Source organism: Echiichthys vipera, assembly GCF_963691815.1.
Source record: "Echiichthys vipera genome assembly, chromosome: Y".
NCBI lineage: Eukaryota > Metazoa > Chordata > Actinopteri > Perciformes > Trachinidae > Echiichthys > Echiichthys vipera.
In genome coordinates, this window is record NC_139849.1 from 1418622 (window position 1) to 1432640 (window position 14019).

A 14019-nucleotide genomic window follows, 5' to 3' on the forward strand; every position below is an offset into this window, starting at 1 on the left:
TGTGCGAACATGGTGTTTTTTATAGACAATCTGTGACTAGCACAGAAGGACTATCGAGTCCTGCACCTCCACCACCTCCTGACAAAAACCCAGTGTTGGGATCAGGATGCAGAGTCACAGTTTAATACACCTCTCTGCGCTGCCCTTATCACAGACGCCCAGGAAGCATAGCTGCAGTCTTACACACCTCTCCGCGCGCTCTGTGGATCACTTTACAGCTCAGTATCCTATACAAACGCTGTGTGCCTCACAATCATCTACATTAACCAGATCAAAAATGAACAGAAGAGGAGCTACACTGAAAAACTGGATACAAATCAACACCAAATCTGCGATAATGCAAAAAAATCAGAATAAAATGTGGACTTTTAAACATAAGATCTCTGTCACCTAAAGCTGTATTAATAAATGATTTGATATCAGATAACCATATTGATGTTCTCTGTCTGACTGAAACCTGGCTGTATCCTGAAGAATATGTTAGCCTAAATGAATCCACTCCTCCCAGTCATATTAATACTCATATTCCTCGAGGCAGTGGTCGAGGAGGAGGCGTTGCAGCTATTTATGTACAGTTGACCTTAACAAATTAACATGTACTATTTCAGCATCAAAGCCCTCTACTTGTCTCCTAGACTCTATTCCAACTAGGTTACTTAAAGAGGTGTTACCTTTAGTTAGCACTCCTGTATTAGATATGATTAACATGTTATCAGCAGGTTATGTACCACAGTCTTTTAAAGTAGCTGTAATTAAACCTCTCCTTAAAAAGCCCAGTCTTGATCCTGAGGTACTAGCCAACTATAGACCTATATCTAACCTTCCTTTTCTCTCTAAGATCCTTGAGAAATTAGTCGCCAATCAGCTGTGTGACTTTTTACATAATAATGAGTTACTTGAGGACTTCCAGTCAGGATTTAGAGCGAATCATAGCACTGAGACAGCACTGGTAAAAATCACTAACGACCTTCTAATAGCTTCAGACAAAGGACTTGTCTCTGTGCTTGTTTTACTAGATCTTAGTGCCGCCTTCGACACTATTGACCATCACATCCTGCTACAGAGACTAGAGCATCTGATCGGCATTAAAGGAACCGCACTGAGCTGTTTTAAGTCTTATTTATCAGATAGATCTCAGTTTGTACATGTTAATGACAAATCCTCCATTCACACTAAAGTTAGTCACGGAGTCCCACAGGGTTCTGTCCTTGGACCGATTCTATTCTCCTTATATATGCTTCCCTTAAGAAATATTATAAGGAAGCACTCCATACATTTTCATTGTTATGCTGATGATACACAATTATATTTATCGATCAAACCAGAAGAAACCCATCAGTTAGATACACTTCAAATGTGCATTAAGGAAATTAAGAGCTGGATGACCTGCAATTTTCTGATGTTAAACTCAGACAAAACTGAAGTTATTGTACTTGGCCCCAAAGGCCTCCGAAACTCAATAACTAAAGATATTGTTACTCTGGATGATGTTGTGTTGTCCTCCAACACCACAGTAAGGAATCTGGGTGTTTTTTTGACCAGGATATGTCCTTCGATTCTCACATAAAATTAACAACAAGGACTGCATATTTTCACCTGCGTAATATTGCGAAAATTAGGAACATTGTGTCTCAGAAAGATGCAGAAAAACTAGTCCATGCATTTGTTACTTCTAGGCTGGACTACTGCAACTCCTTATTCTCAGACTGCTCCAATAAGTCTGTTAAGAGTCTCCAGTTGGTCCATAATGCTGCTGCTCGTGTACTAACAAAAACAAACCGAAGAGAACATATCTCTCCTGTATTAGCCTCCTTGCACTGGCTACCTGTAAAATCTAGAATAGAATTTAAAATCCTTCTCCTTACCTATAAAGCTCTTATTGGTCAGGCTCTGTCGTATCTTAAAGAGCTCATAGTACCGTATCACCCGACTAGATCGCTGCGCTCTGAGAATGCAGGGCTACTTGTCGTTCCTAGAGTCTCCAAAAATAGAAGGGGAGGCAGAGCCTTCAGCTACCAAGCTCCTCTCCTGTGGAACCAACTCCCAAGTGTTATTCGGGAGGCAGACACTGTCCCAATATTTAAGAGTAAACATAAAACTTTCCTTTTTGATAAAGCTTACAGCTAGGGCTTACAAGCCCTCAGCTATGTTGTTGTTGTTATTCTTAAAGCTACGTTTGTTCAGCTTAATGATGCTGCTATAAGCCTAGTCTGCCGGGGGATAATACTTTTCCTAATACTCTGACCTTCTCTCCTCTCTGTCTATGTAATTCATGTCTCATCTATGCATCTTATTAATTCAACTTCTTCCCCGGAGTTGTTTGTGCTTTGTCATCTCGCAGGTCTCTGCTGATGATGGTGGTGCCTACTGCCGTGGTCCTGTGGGTAGGTCTCTGCTGATGGTGGTGGTGCCTACTGCCATGGTCCTGTGTGTAGGTCTCTGCTGATGGTGGTGGTGCCTGCTATCGTGGTCCTGTGCAGGTCTCTGCTGATGGTGGTGGTGCCGGCTGCCTTGGTCCTGTGTATCAGGTCCCTGCTGATGGTGGTGGTGCCTGCTGCCGTGGTCCTGTGCGCAGTTCTCGGCTGATGGTGGTGGTGCCTGTTGCCGTGGTCCTGTGGTCCTGTGTGCAGGTTTCTCCCGATGGTGTCGGTTCCTGCTGCCGTGGTCCTTTGTGTAGGTCTCTGCTGATCGTGGTGGTGCCTGCTGCCGTGGTCCTGTGTGCTGGTCTCTGCTGATTTTGGTGGTGCCTGCTGCCCTGGTCCTGCATCACTATTAGTCATTTATACTGTCACTAGTCTTATAAATTATAGAATTTGTAGCCATAGAAACACCATCAGTGGTATGTCTTGCTGTTTCGTAGCTGCTATTGCCCCTACTCATCATTGATCATGTTTGTCATAATTGTTATCATTTTCATGTTCTGTCACCTTGGATGTGCGTGTTCCTGCTGTTCTGCTGTGTAGACTGCCATAACATGTGGGTCATGTTCACATTACTATAGATATTGTTATAGTTACTGTTACTCGCTGGCTGCTTGCATCTCTGGAAGTGTGTCAGTCTCTTTGTCTTCTGTCTATCTTTGTGTTTCTCTCTTTCTCTCTCCTTTTCTTCCTCCCCAACCGGTCAAGACAGATGCCCGCCCTCCACAGAGCTGGGTCTGTCCGACGTTCCTGCCTGTTATAGGGAAGGTTCTCATTGCCACCGTACTCTATGGGGGAATTGTTGGGTCTATGCCTACTCTGTAAAGTGTCCTGAGATAACTTTTGTTATGATTTGGCACTATAAATAAAATTGAATTGAATTGAATTGAATTGAATTGAAATTGAATTGAATTGAATTGAAAGTCTAATAACTGACGACCACTCGGATTTAGATCAGTGAGACCTTTCCTCCCAACCACGCCTCTCCAGGTGTCTCCATCATTGCCCACGTGGAAGTCTCCCAGCAGAACTATAGAGTCCCCTACTGGAGCCCCATGCAGGACTCAATTCAGGGTCTCCAAGAAGGCTGAATACTCTGAACTGCTGTTCGGTGCATATGCACAAACAACAGTCAGAGTTTTCCCCCCTACCCCCTGCAGGCGTAAGGAGGCGACCCTCTTGTCCACCGGGGAGAACTGTAACACCGCGGCGCTCAGCCGGGGGTTTGTAAGGGTTTGTTTCTCTGGATGCAGTCAGGACCCACTTATTATCATTTTTGTTATTACTATTATTATCCTTATTATTATTATTTTTATATATAATGCTTCAATTTGCAAAAACAAGACGTATGTTTTTGAAAACTTCACCATCACTATGGCAATTTTTTAAACATGGTTTTCCAGAAAACTGTATCATAAAATTAAAAAAATGAGAAGTGATGGACAGTGACGCTACAATATTGCATTTTCTACATCAATCACCAGAAACTCCAACCTGTGACATCTACAATGCCACTTCAGGTAAAATGGGAGTTATATTTGAGATATTCCACAATGGCATGTTTGTTTTATAAGAAAGATTCCAGAATACACAGGATGAGATGTTGTTATCCTTGTGCAAGCACATACAATTAACTGGTGGACTTATCGGTGAATGGTGGATGACTTAAAGGAGAATTGAATTTACCGGATGCATCATCAGTAGTGTTCCTCTGGATCGTGGGCTGTTTCGGCCATTTACACTATACACCCTCCCCAGAGGCGGCCAGCCGCAGGGTGATCAGCCCTGAGCTTGTGTCCCAAGCCCAATTAGCCGTGAGAGTCACCTTGTTGTCAAGTGGCGGACATCTCAGAGGACTATGCATGGCAGGGGCGTCCAGCTCCCTGAGTCAGGCCTAGGCTGACCGCATACCTCCTATCACACTATTTGGGGGCCCAACTGGGGTCGTTTCGCTTCAGCCAGAGCCACTGGCTGCTTCTTTCTGCTGCCTCTGATGCGGCTTTGACGGCTGTGCGTTGGCTCTGGCCCTTAACTCCCAAGTCCCTCAGATGTTTTGTGGTAGATGTCCCCACGAACCCCCAGCACCCAAACTTCCACTGGGCGGACTTCAGCGTTCCAGCCACATTGTCGGGCTTCAGCGGCTAGCTCGATATACCGCAGGTGTTTCCGCTCGTATGCCTCCTCCATGGCATCCTCCCAGGGTACAGTGAGTTCGATTATGTAAACCTTCTTTAAGGAAGGGGACCAGAGCACCCAGTCAGGCCTCAAGGTGGTGGTGGCGATCTCCGAGGGGAACACCAGCTGTTTGCCAATATCTGCCAGCATATTCCAGTCACGTGCTAGGCACAGCTGGCTTCTCTCTGATAGTGTAGAGTTGCTCCTGGTTGCTGTGGCCCCTTTGCGGACAAAGGCAGTTGCCCACGAGGTGTTAGATGTTGGCTGTGGTAGGGCGTTGATGCTGGACCGTTTTCCCTCCAGTGTTGAAGCAAGGCTCTTCAAGACTTGGTTGTGGCGCCAAGTGTACCGTCCTTGGGTGAGGCTGGTTTTACACCCTGTGAGTATGTGCCGGAGGGAGGCTGGCCTGGCACACAGGACGCATCCAGGATCTTCGCCAAACCACTGGTGGAGGTTAGTCGGTGTTGGAAGGACGTCATAGGTGGCTCTGATTGCGAAGCTCAAGCTTCTCGCTTCCATGGCCCATACATCCCTCCAGCTCAGCCTTCTCCTTTCGACACCCTCCCACCATGTCCAAAGACCCTGTTTGCCAAGGGCGACTGCCTTGGCCCATCTTGCCGCCTCCTCCTGACGCTTCACTTCCTCCACTACCATCTTCCTCCGTGCTGGCGCAGTGGCATTTCTCCAGGCTGGGCGGCTAGTTGTTAAACCGAGGCCTCCTCTTCCTTGCTGAACGTTCCCCACAATGTCAGCATGCCTAAGAGCTGCTGTTGCCTCCTGCACTGCCCTTGCTGGTGTCCACTTGCGCCCAGTAGCCAAGGTTGGTGCATTTTCCCTCACCACCGGATCTTTAGATTCGTTCAAGGTCATTTGCAGTCGTGTTTTGGCACACTTGAACTCCTCCGTGAGGCTGGTGAGGGGCAACTTGAGGACACTGTCTCCGTAGAGGCCTATGGTGGTTAGGCAGCGCGGAATTTCAAGCCACTTCTTGACATGGACTGTGACTCTTCTTTCCAGCTTCTCTACTGTTGAGATAGGCACCTCATAGACCGCCAGAGGCCACAACACCCGGGGTAATAGACCAAACTGGAAGCACCAGGGGCCTCATGTATCAATGCACAAAAACGTGGCGTACGCCATTTTCCACGCCAACGTTCAGATGTATCAAAAGTGAAATGACCGTGGAAATGTGCGGTGCGCCACGCAAACTTCATGGCTGTCGTACGCACGTTTCTACAGCTATTGTTTCGTTGGCGACACTTAGAGGTGATGCTGGGAAACTGTTAGTTATGTGAAAACAATTCATCCTCAGTGTAATGTGCGCATCAGAGACACATTAATGGAAAATTAACACACACGTGTTTGCAATCATATGGATATAAAAGCATGCGCAATTTAATGAAAAATGGCATTAACAATGGCAGCCTTGGCCTTGTTAGAAGACATCACAAATGGTTATATCAGACGTGAGAAGGTGTTTAGAGAACGGGAAGATCTGTTGGCAAATGATGACAACTGGCTCATGAGTCGTTTCAGGTTGCCGAGGCCAGTGTTATTGGAGCTGTGCGTGGAGCTGCGGCCAGCCCTAGAACGACACACAGCCAGGAGCCAGGGGTTGTCCGTTCCCACACAGGTGCTGACCACTCTGGGGTTTCTGGCAACGCATGACTCGTTCAATCTAACCAATAGCATGGTTGGTAACAGATTGGAGGCTGGCACGGTGAGTGATGGGTGGCTTCTCGTGAGTAAATAATTTATCCGTTTAATGCGCCCCGAATTTAAACCAGCACAATGCCCGTTTGGACACGCGCATTCAAATATGTGTATTTGTTTTTTTCCCCAGTGAAAAAAGAATGGCAGAGCTATCTTGTCTCCTTGTGTTCAGTATTTGTCTCAATAAACGCGTGCGTAAAGTAAACTTCAGTAGCCACGGCGCACCTCTGCAGTCATTAACCCCGGCACCGACCAAGAGGGGAGGTACAACGACCGCCATTCCCGAACTCGGGCAGTGGTGGAGAGGGCAATTGGCCTATTGAAGGAGCGCTGGCGCTGTCTAGACCGGTCGGGCGGGGTGCTGCTGTACACACCTGAGAAGGTGTGCCGCATCGTGCTGGCCTATGGTGTCCTGCACAACTTGGCACACCGCCATGGCATACCACTGCCAGAGCATATCCCCCCCACCAGAGGAACCGGATGCCGGACCCGGCAACCTCGACCCACCCCGTGAAGCGATACCGGCCCGGCAGCGTCTGATTTCAACGATGTAAAGAGGCAAGGACACAATTTACTTTGTAAGTGCATTTATTGCATGATAAATATCTCACAGTGCATTGACCATTTGATCTAGACAATCACTGACGCCACGGATTGCTCTCACTATTTCCTCCTGTGATTCCAGCACAGCTTGTGAAAGGACACGGCCAGTCGGGCGGACGTCAGCTGGCGTGGAGTCGCCGGGGCGCGTGGTGCTGGAGGTGCCGGTGGAGACGCCAGGGCGCACGATGCAGAGGGAGGAGCCCTCTCCTGTCTCATCGTCTATTGAGAAATAATAATTAAAAAAATGAAGTAATTAAACATGAGTCAATGTGTTTATATCCTGGCAACTTAACGCACGAGCATGTGTAATGTGAGCAGCCTATTGTAAGACCAGTATAATGACATTTCTGAGTTTAACACATTTACCTTGAGGGCCCCCACAACTCCGATTAGAGCTGTGTCCTCCACAATAGCCGCCACTCTCTGATCAAAAGGGGGTCAGTTCCTCCCCTCCTGTCACCCCGCCCGTTGCGGTGATACTTCGGCGGTGGGCCGAAATCCTCCGCTTCACCTCCACCTTAACGTTGGACCCTTTTTTTTTATTATTTCAGTGGATGTTCGCTGCTCCGACCCCACAGCGTTCACTGCCTCACACACACACTCCCCACAAATGTCTCTTTCTTTGTGTTTATCCCTGAGAAGAGGCTACCAAATAACACAGCTCTTCGGGTCTCCACTTCATTTAATTACATTTCAAGCTTAGACTCGTTGAGGTTGCGCTTCTTACCTTTACTCATCGTTTAAATCTGATGCTGCAGAGAGGGAATCCCCGGTGCAGGCCCTATTTACATTGATTTGCATATTTAAATGGGGGCGTGGACAGGGAGGAAATTAGCACTTCTACATGTGCGCTCAATTCCACGTTGATTGGGATGTACAAAGGAAAAGCGCTTGGATCCATGCGTACGCACACTTTGATACATCTGAATTTTTTTGTGCTTACGCCAGTTTCTGGATTCTAGCGTACGCCATGTTTTAGTAAGAAAGCCACGCACGTCTTAGTACATGAGGCCCCAGGTCTTTAACTTCCCAGGTAGCTGGGTTTTATCAATCGCCTGTAGGCCTGCATTGATGTCACTGCACAGTTGCTTCACCTGGGGCCTCATGTACTAAGACTTGCGTGGATTTCTTACTAAAACATGGCGTACGCTAGAATCCAGAAACTGGTGTAAGCACAAAAAAATTCAGATGTATCAAAGTGTGCGTACGCATGGATCCAAGCACTTTTCCTTTGTACATCCCAATCAACGTGGAATTGAGCGCACATGTAGAAGTGCTAATCTACTCCCTGTCCACGCCCCCATTTAAATATGCAAATCAATGTAAATAGGGCCTGCACCGGGGATTCCCTCTCTGCATCATCAGATTTAAACGATGAGTAAAGGCAAGAAGCGCAACATCAACGAGTCTGAGCTCGAAGAGCTGTTTTATTTGGTAGCCTCTCTTCAGGGATAAACACAAAGAAAAAGAAATTTGAGTGGGAGTGTGTGTGAGGCAGTGAACGCTGTGGGGTCGGAGCAGCGCACACCCACTGAAATAAAAAAAAAAGGGTCCGACGTTCAGGTGGAGGTAAAGCAGAGGATTTCGTCCCACCGCCGAAGTATCACCGCAACAGGCGGGGGGACAGGAGGGGAGGAACTGACCCCCTTTGATCAGAGAGTCGCGGCTATTGTGGAGGACACAGCTCTAAGCGGAGTTTTGGGGGCCCATGAAGGCGACACAGATCATCCTCAAGGTAAATGTGTTAAACTCAGAAATGTCATTATACTGGTCGTACAATAGGCTGCTCACATTACACATGCTCGTGTGTTAAGTTGCCAGGATATAAACACATTGACTCTTGTTTGACTACTTAATTTTTTTAATTATTATTTCTCAATAGACGATGAGACAGGAGAGGGCTCCTCCCTCTGCACCATGCGCCCTGGCTTCTCCACTGGCTACTCCGGTGGCAGAGGTGCCAATTCATCTCCTGGGCACTGCCGAGGTGCTGTTGAGCAAGTCACCGAACCCCCAACTGCTTGGGGCGCCGGTCACTGGCAGCCCCCTCGCTCTAACATCTCTCCTTAATTGCATGTATAGGTCCTGTCTGTGCATGTGTGTATTTTGGGCCTGTGTGTGTAACATGATTAATAATAAGAGTGAAAAAATTAAATTTCCCCGTTGCGGGATGAATTCTGAATGGAATTGAATTCTTCCAGCACCACGCGCCCAGGCGACTCCACGCCAGCTGCTGACGTCCGCCCGACTGGCCGTGTCCTTCCACAAGCTGTGCTGGAATCACAGGAGGAAATAATGAGAGCAATCCGTGGCGTCAGTGATCATCTAGATCAATGGTCAATGCACTGGGAGATATTTGTCCCGCAATAAATGCACTTATAAAGTAAATTGTGTCCTTGCCTCTTTACATCGTTGAAATCAGATGCTGCCGGGCCCGTATCGCTTCGCGGGGTGGGTGAGGTTGACGGGTCCGGAACCCGGTTCCTCTGGTGGGGGGATGTGCTCTGGCAGTGGTATGCTATGGCGGTTTGCCAAGTTGTGCAGGACACCACAGGCCAGCACGATGCGGCACACCTTCTCAGGTGTGTACAGCAGCACCCCGCCCGACCTGTCTAGACAGCGCCAGCGCCCTTTCAATTTCTAAAGATATATATATATATAATCACACTACTGTTCGTGGGAAAAAACAAACAGGACAAAACAACTTACAGGAATTGACAAGACTGGTCACACGTATATTAATGACTGCAGAGGTGCGCCGTTGCTACTGAAGTGTGACATTTCCAACTTTACGCACGCGTTTATTGAGACAAATACTGAACACAAGGAGACAAAAAAGGCTTACTAGATAGCTCGGCCACTCTTTCTTCACCAGGTAAAAAAACAAATACACATATTTGAATGCGCGTGTCCAAACGGGCATTGTGCTGGTTTAAATTCGGGGCGCATTAAACGGATAAATTATTTACTCACCGAGAAGCCACCCATCGCGCACCCTGCCAGCCTCCAACCTGTTACCAACCATGCTATTGGTTAGAATGAACGAGTCATGCGTTGCCAGAAACCCCAGAGTGGTCAGCACCTGTGTGGGAACGGACAACCCCTAGCTCCTGGCTGTGTGTCTTTCTAGGACTGGCCGCAGCTCTGCGCCCAGCTCCAATAACACTGGCCTCGGCAACCTGAAACGACTCATGAGCCAGTTGTCGTCATTTGAAAACAGATCTTCCCGTTCTCTAAACACCTTCTCACGTCTGAAATAATCATTTGCGATGTCTTCTAACAAGGCCAAGGCTGCCATTGTTTATGCCATTTTTTCATCACTTTGCGCATGCTTTTATATCCATCCATATGATTGCAAACACATCATTCATTCATTCATCTTCAACCGCTTATCCCGGGGTCGGGGTCGCGGGGGTGCTGGAGCCGATCCCAGCTGACATCGGGCGTGAGGCGGGGTACACCCTGGACAGGACGCCAGTCTATCACAGGGCACAATGATTGCAAACACGTGTGTGTTAATTTTCCATTAATGTGTCTCGCACATTACACTGAGGATTAATTGTTTTCACATAACTAACAGTTTCCCAGCATCACCTCTAAGTGTCGCCAACGAAACAATAGCTGTAGAAACGTGCATATGACAGCCATGAAGTTTGCGTGGCCCACCGCACATTTCCACGGTCATTTCACTTTTGATACATCTGAACGTTGGCGTGGAAAATGGCGTGCGCCACGTCTTTGTGCGTACGCAACATTGAAACATGAGGCCCCTGGTCTTTATCCTTCAGGCTTGCGTCATAGCGCCTTCCAAGGCTTTTGACTGGCTGCTCAGATACAGTGGGGATTGGGTCGTCGCCGATGAAGAACTGCACGTCGGTAAGCACTCCCTTCACCACTGAGATGCTGCGTGACTTTGATGGTTTTATCTTCATACGGGTCCAACTGATGTTCTCCTCAAGTTTTCTGAGTAACCTCCTGGTGCATGGGACGGTGGTAGTCAGGGTGGTGATGTCGTCCATGTAGGCTCTGAGGGGAGGGAGGTGCCGGCAAGAGCCGAGTCTTTGTCCACCTACGACCCATTTTGAGGCTCTAATGATGACCTCCATTGCCATGGAGAAAGCCAAGGGAGATACGGTACATCATGATGCCTACTTCCAGGTGCTGCCATGAGGTGGTTAATTCAGGCGTCGAGAAGCAGAACTGCAGGTCCTGAAAGTAGTCTTTCACCAGGGTTGTGATGGTGTCTGGGATGTTAAAGAACTTAAAGGTTGTCCAGAGAAGCTCATGGGGCACAGAGCCGAAGGCGTTTGCGAGATCCAAGAAGATTGCATGGAGGTCCCTTTTCTCCAGTTTTGCCACTTGGAGCTGGTGCCAGATCATGCTGGCATGTTCTAGGCACCCAGGAAAGCCAGATATTCCTGCCTTCTGAACAGATGTATCCACGTACTCGTTTCTGTGCAGGTACTCGGCCATCCTTTGTGTGATGACTCCGAAGAAGATCTTACATTCCACGTTAAGCAAGGCAATTGGGCGGAACTGACTGATGTTTTCTGCGTCTTTCTCCTTTGGGACAAGGATCCCCCCTGTTTCTCTGCTCCAGAGAAACCTACAGACACCTGGTGCGTTCTTGTACACTTTGTATGGGACTCCGTTTGGCTGTTCTCGCCGGATGCACAATTTTCTCCACCTCCTTTCACGTTGGAGGACCGGTCTCAAATTGATGCTCTAGGGGGGTTGATTGGTGGAATGTCTGGAGGAATGGCCAGGTGTTCATGGCGCTTTGGATCAGAGTGCGTTGTTCTCAGGTGCTCCTCCAGGTCTTTCTTTGTTGTTTTTAGAACTCCGCTTTTCTCCTTGGTGAAGAGAGTCTTTAGGAATTTGAAGGGATCTTTGTAGAACCGTGTTCTTGTTAGTTCTTTATTCCTCCTTCGTTTCCGTGAGTTCTCTGCTCTGCGGAGGGATGCCAGACGTGTTTTGATGTCAGCTTGGAGAGTGCTGATGCCCTCCTTTTCCTTGATCTCTTGTTGCCTCCTGGAGACTGGTGGAGTGGGAGCCTGTTTAGCAACTTTCGGCTGTAGCACTCCGAAGCGTTCTGCTCGGTATTGATTGATGATGTTTCCCATATTCTCCATTTTCTTCTCCACTGTGCCTCGAAGTTGTTCGAGGGACAGGGTCAGGTCACTGTTCACCGTTTCCCACAGTTTTTTTCCGCAGCACTGAGCCACTTCACACGCAGTTTGTAGCTTGGAAGTCTCCGCTCGACTGCAGGTCGGGGAGTTTGGGTGGGTTCCACCGCTGATGTTTGTTCCACCGCTAGTTCAGTGCTTGAGTTTGCCTCTTCTGTGACAGGAGTGCGGATGTTCTCCAAACTATGGTTTTCGTCCAGTTGGTGAACTTCATTCGACTGATTTGACTCCTTCCGCAAGAAGTAGTCAATACGGCTTCTGTCTCTCTTCTGTCAAGCACTTTTTCCTTCCCTGGTGAATCCTCTGACCCCGAAAAGATGTTATTTTCCTCCATCCGCAGCTACATATCTGCAGCTTGTGGTCCGCTGAGCTGGTTGCTGTGGTGCTCTTTTGCGCTGTGCTGTCTTTACTCGTAGTCGTTTCCGGTCCAGTCGTTACCATTTTGTCAGCCGATGAGTCTTCCTCCGCCCCCGCGCTTGCAGACTCTGGGGGTGTTCTCTTTGTTTGCTTCTTCTTAGCTAAGGGGGGGTGTCTCCTCCAACCTGCAAGGCGTGAGAGACTACAGTCGCGGGCAGCTAACCCACGACTGTCCCGTTGGGGTCTATTCCCTCCTGCATGCTGTCTCTCCATGCTGTCACAAGGGCTTTCCCCTGTCGTCAGCTGATCTTTCTCAGCAGTCACTGGACGGGTCCAGATAAGCAGAATCCAGACTACACAGGATGAGATGTTGTTATCCTTGTGCAAGCAGATACAATTAGCTGGTGGACTTATCGGTGAATGGTGGATGACTTGAAGGAGAATTTAATTTACGGGATGCATCATGTAGGAATTTTACACAAAAAACTTTAGTCAAATCAAAAGGACCTAACAGAGTATATATTGCATAATTCAAATTCTACAGGAGGCTTTCTGGAGTCAGCAGAGTCGTTGGTAGTTTAGTGCGCCAGCAGGCATTTATTAGCAGGATGACATCGGATTCTACAGACGTCTGGAGAAATGTTCTATTCTCTATCTAGAGTAACTGTGAACACACAGTACCCGTGATCAGAGTCAAGAAGTTCTGATATCTATTCTATCTGCTCCAGCATATAAACTTGTTACAAAGGCGTGGTTATGTGTCCGCTTGTGCGTGCATATGTGTATTTCAGAAGTAGCAGTTGCTCCAGCCTCCATCTTCCTCCCTGTGCATAGGAGTAGCCTCTGTATAGCAGGAGTCTTCTTCTTTATCTGTGAAGAAAGCACAACACGTACAGCAATTTCCCTAATCTCAACTAACTTTGCCAGGTGCATATTTGCAACATGGCTAGTTCATTGTCTTTGTGACCTTGACCGACTTACTGTTCCTGTGCTTTTGGAGAAAGCAGAAAAAGATTGAGTCAAAAGTTTGTGTGCTTTTGGAAACGGAAAAGTTTGAGCTTGGACTAATAATCACTATCACACTTTAAATGATCATACCTAATAATCACACTTATCACATTCTTATTAATCATTACTAATACACACGTTAACATATGATTATTAATTCTTCAATCATTGATTATCACACTCTTATTAATCACTACTAATACACATGCTAACACATGATTATTAATTGAATCATTACTAATACACACACTAACACATGATTTTTAATTCTTCAATTCCCCCTGTTGATCACTCACCAGAGTGATCATTCCTCCGAGACCACAAAATCCTGGATGTCTAAAGGGATGCCACGGACGTGGCCTGCCAAGTTCCATAACTCTAACAATTATCAAACCATGCACATATGAGATAAATTACCACTAAAATAATGAATATTACAATAAACACAATAAGTGTCCACACACACACTGTTTGTTTTTCTGCTCCTTTTTTTTTTTTTTTACCCTATTTATCAACTCTATATACTGTGGTGTTTTTTACTAATGGTGTATGTGGGT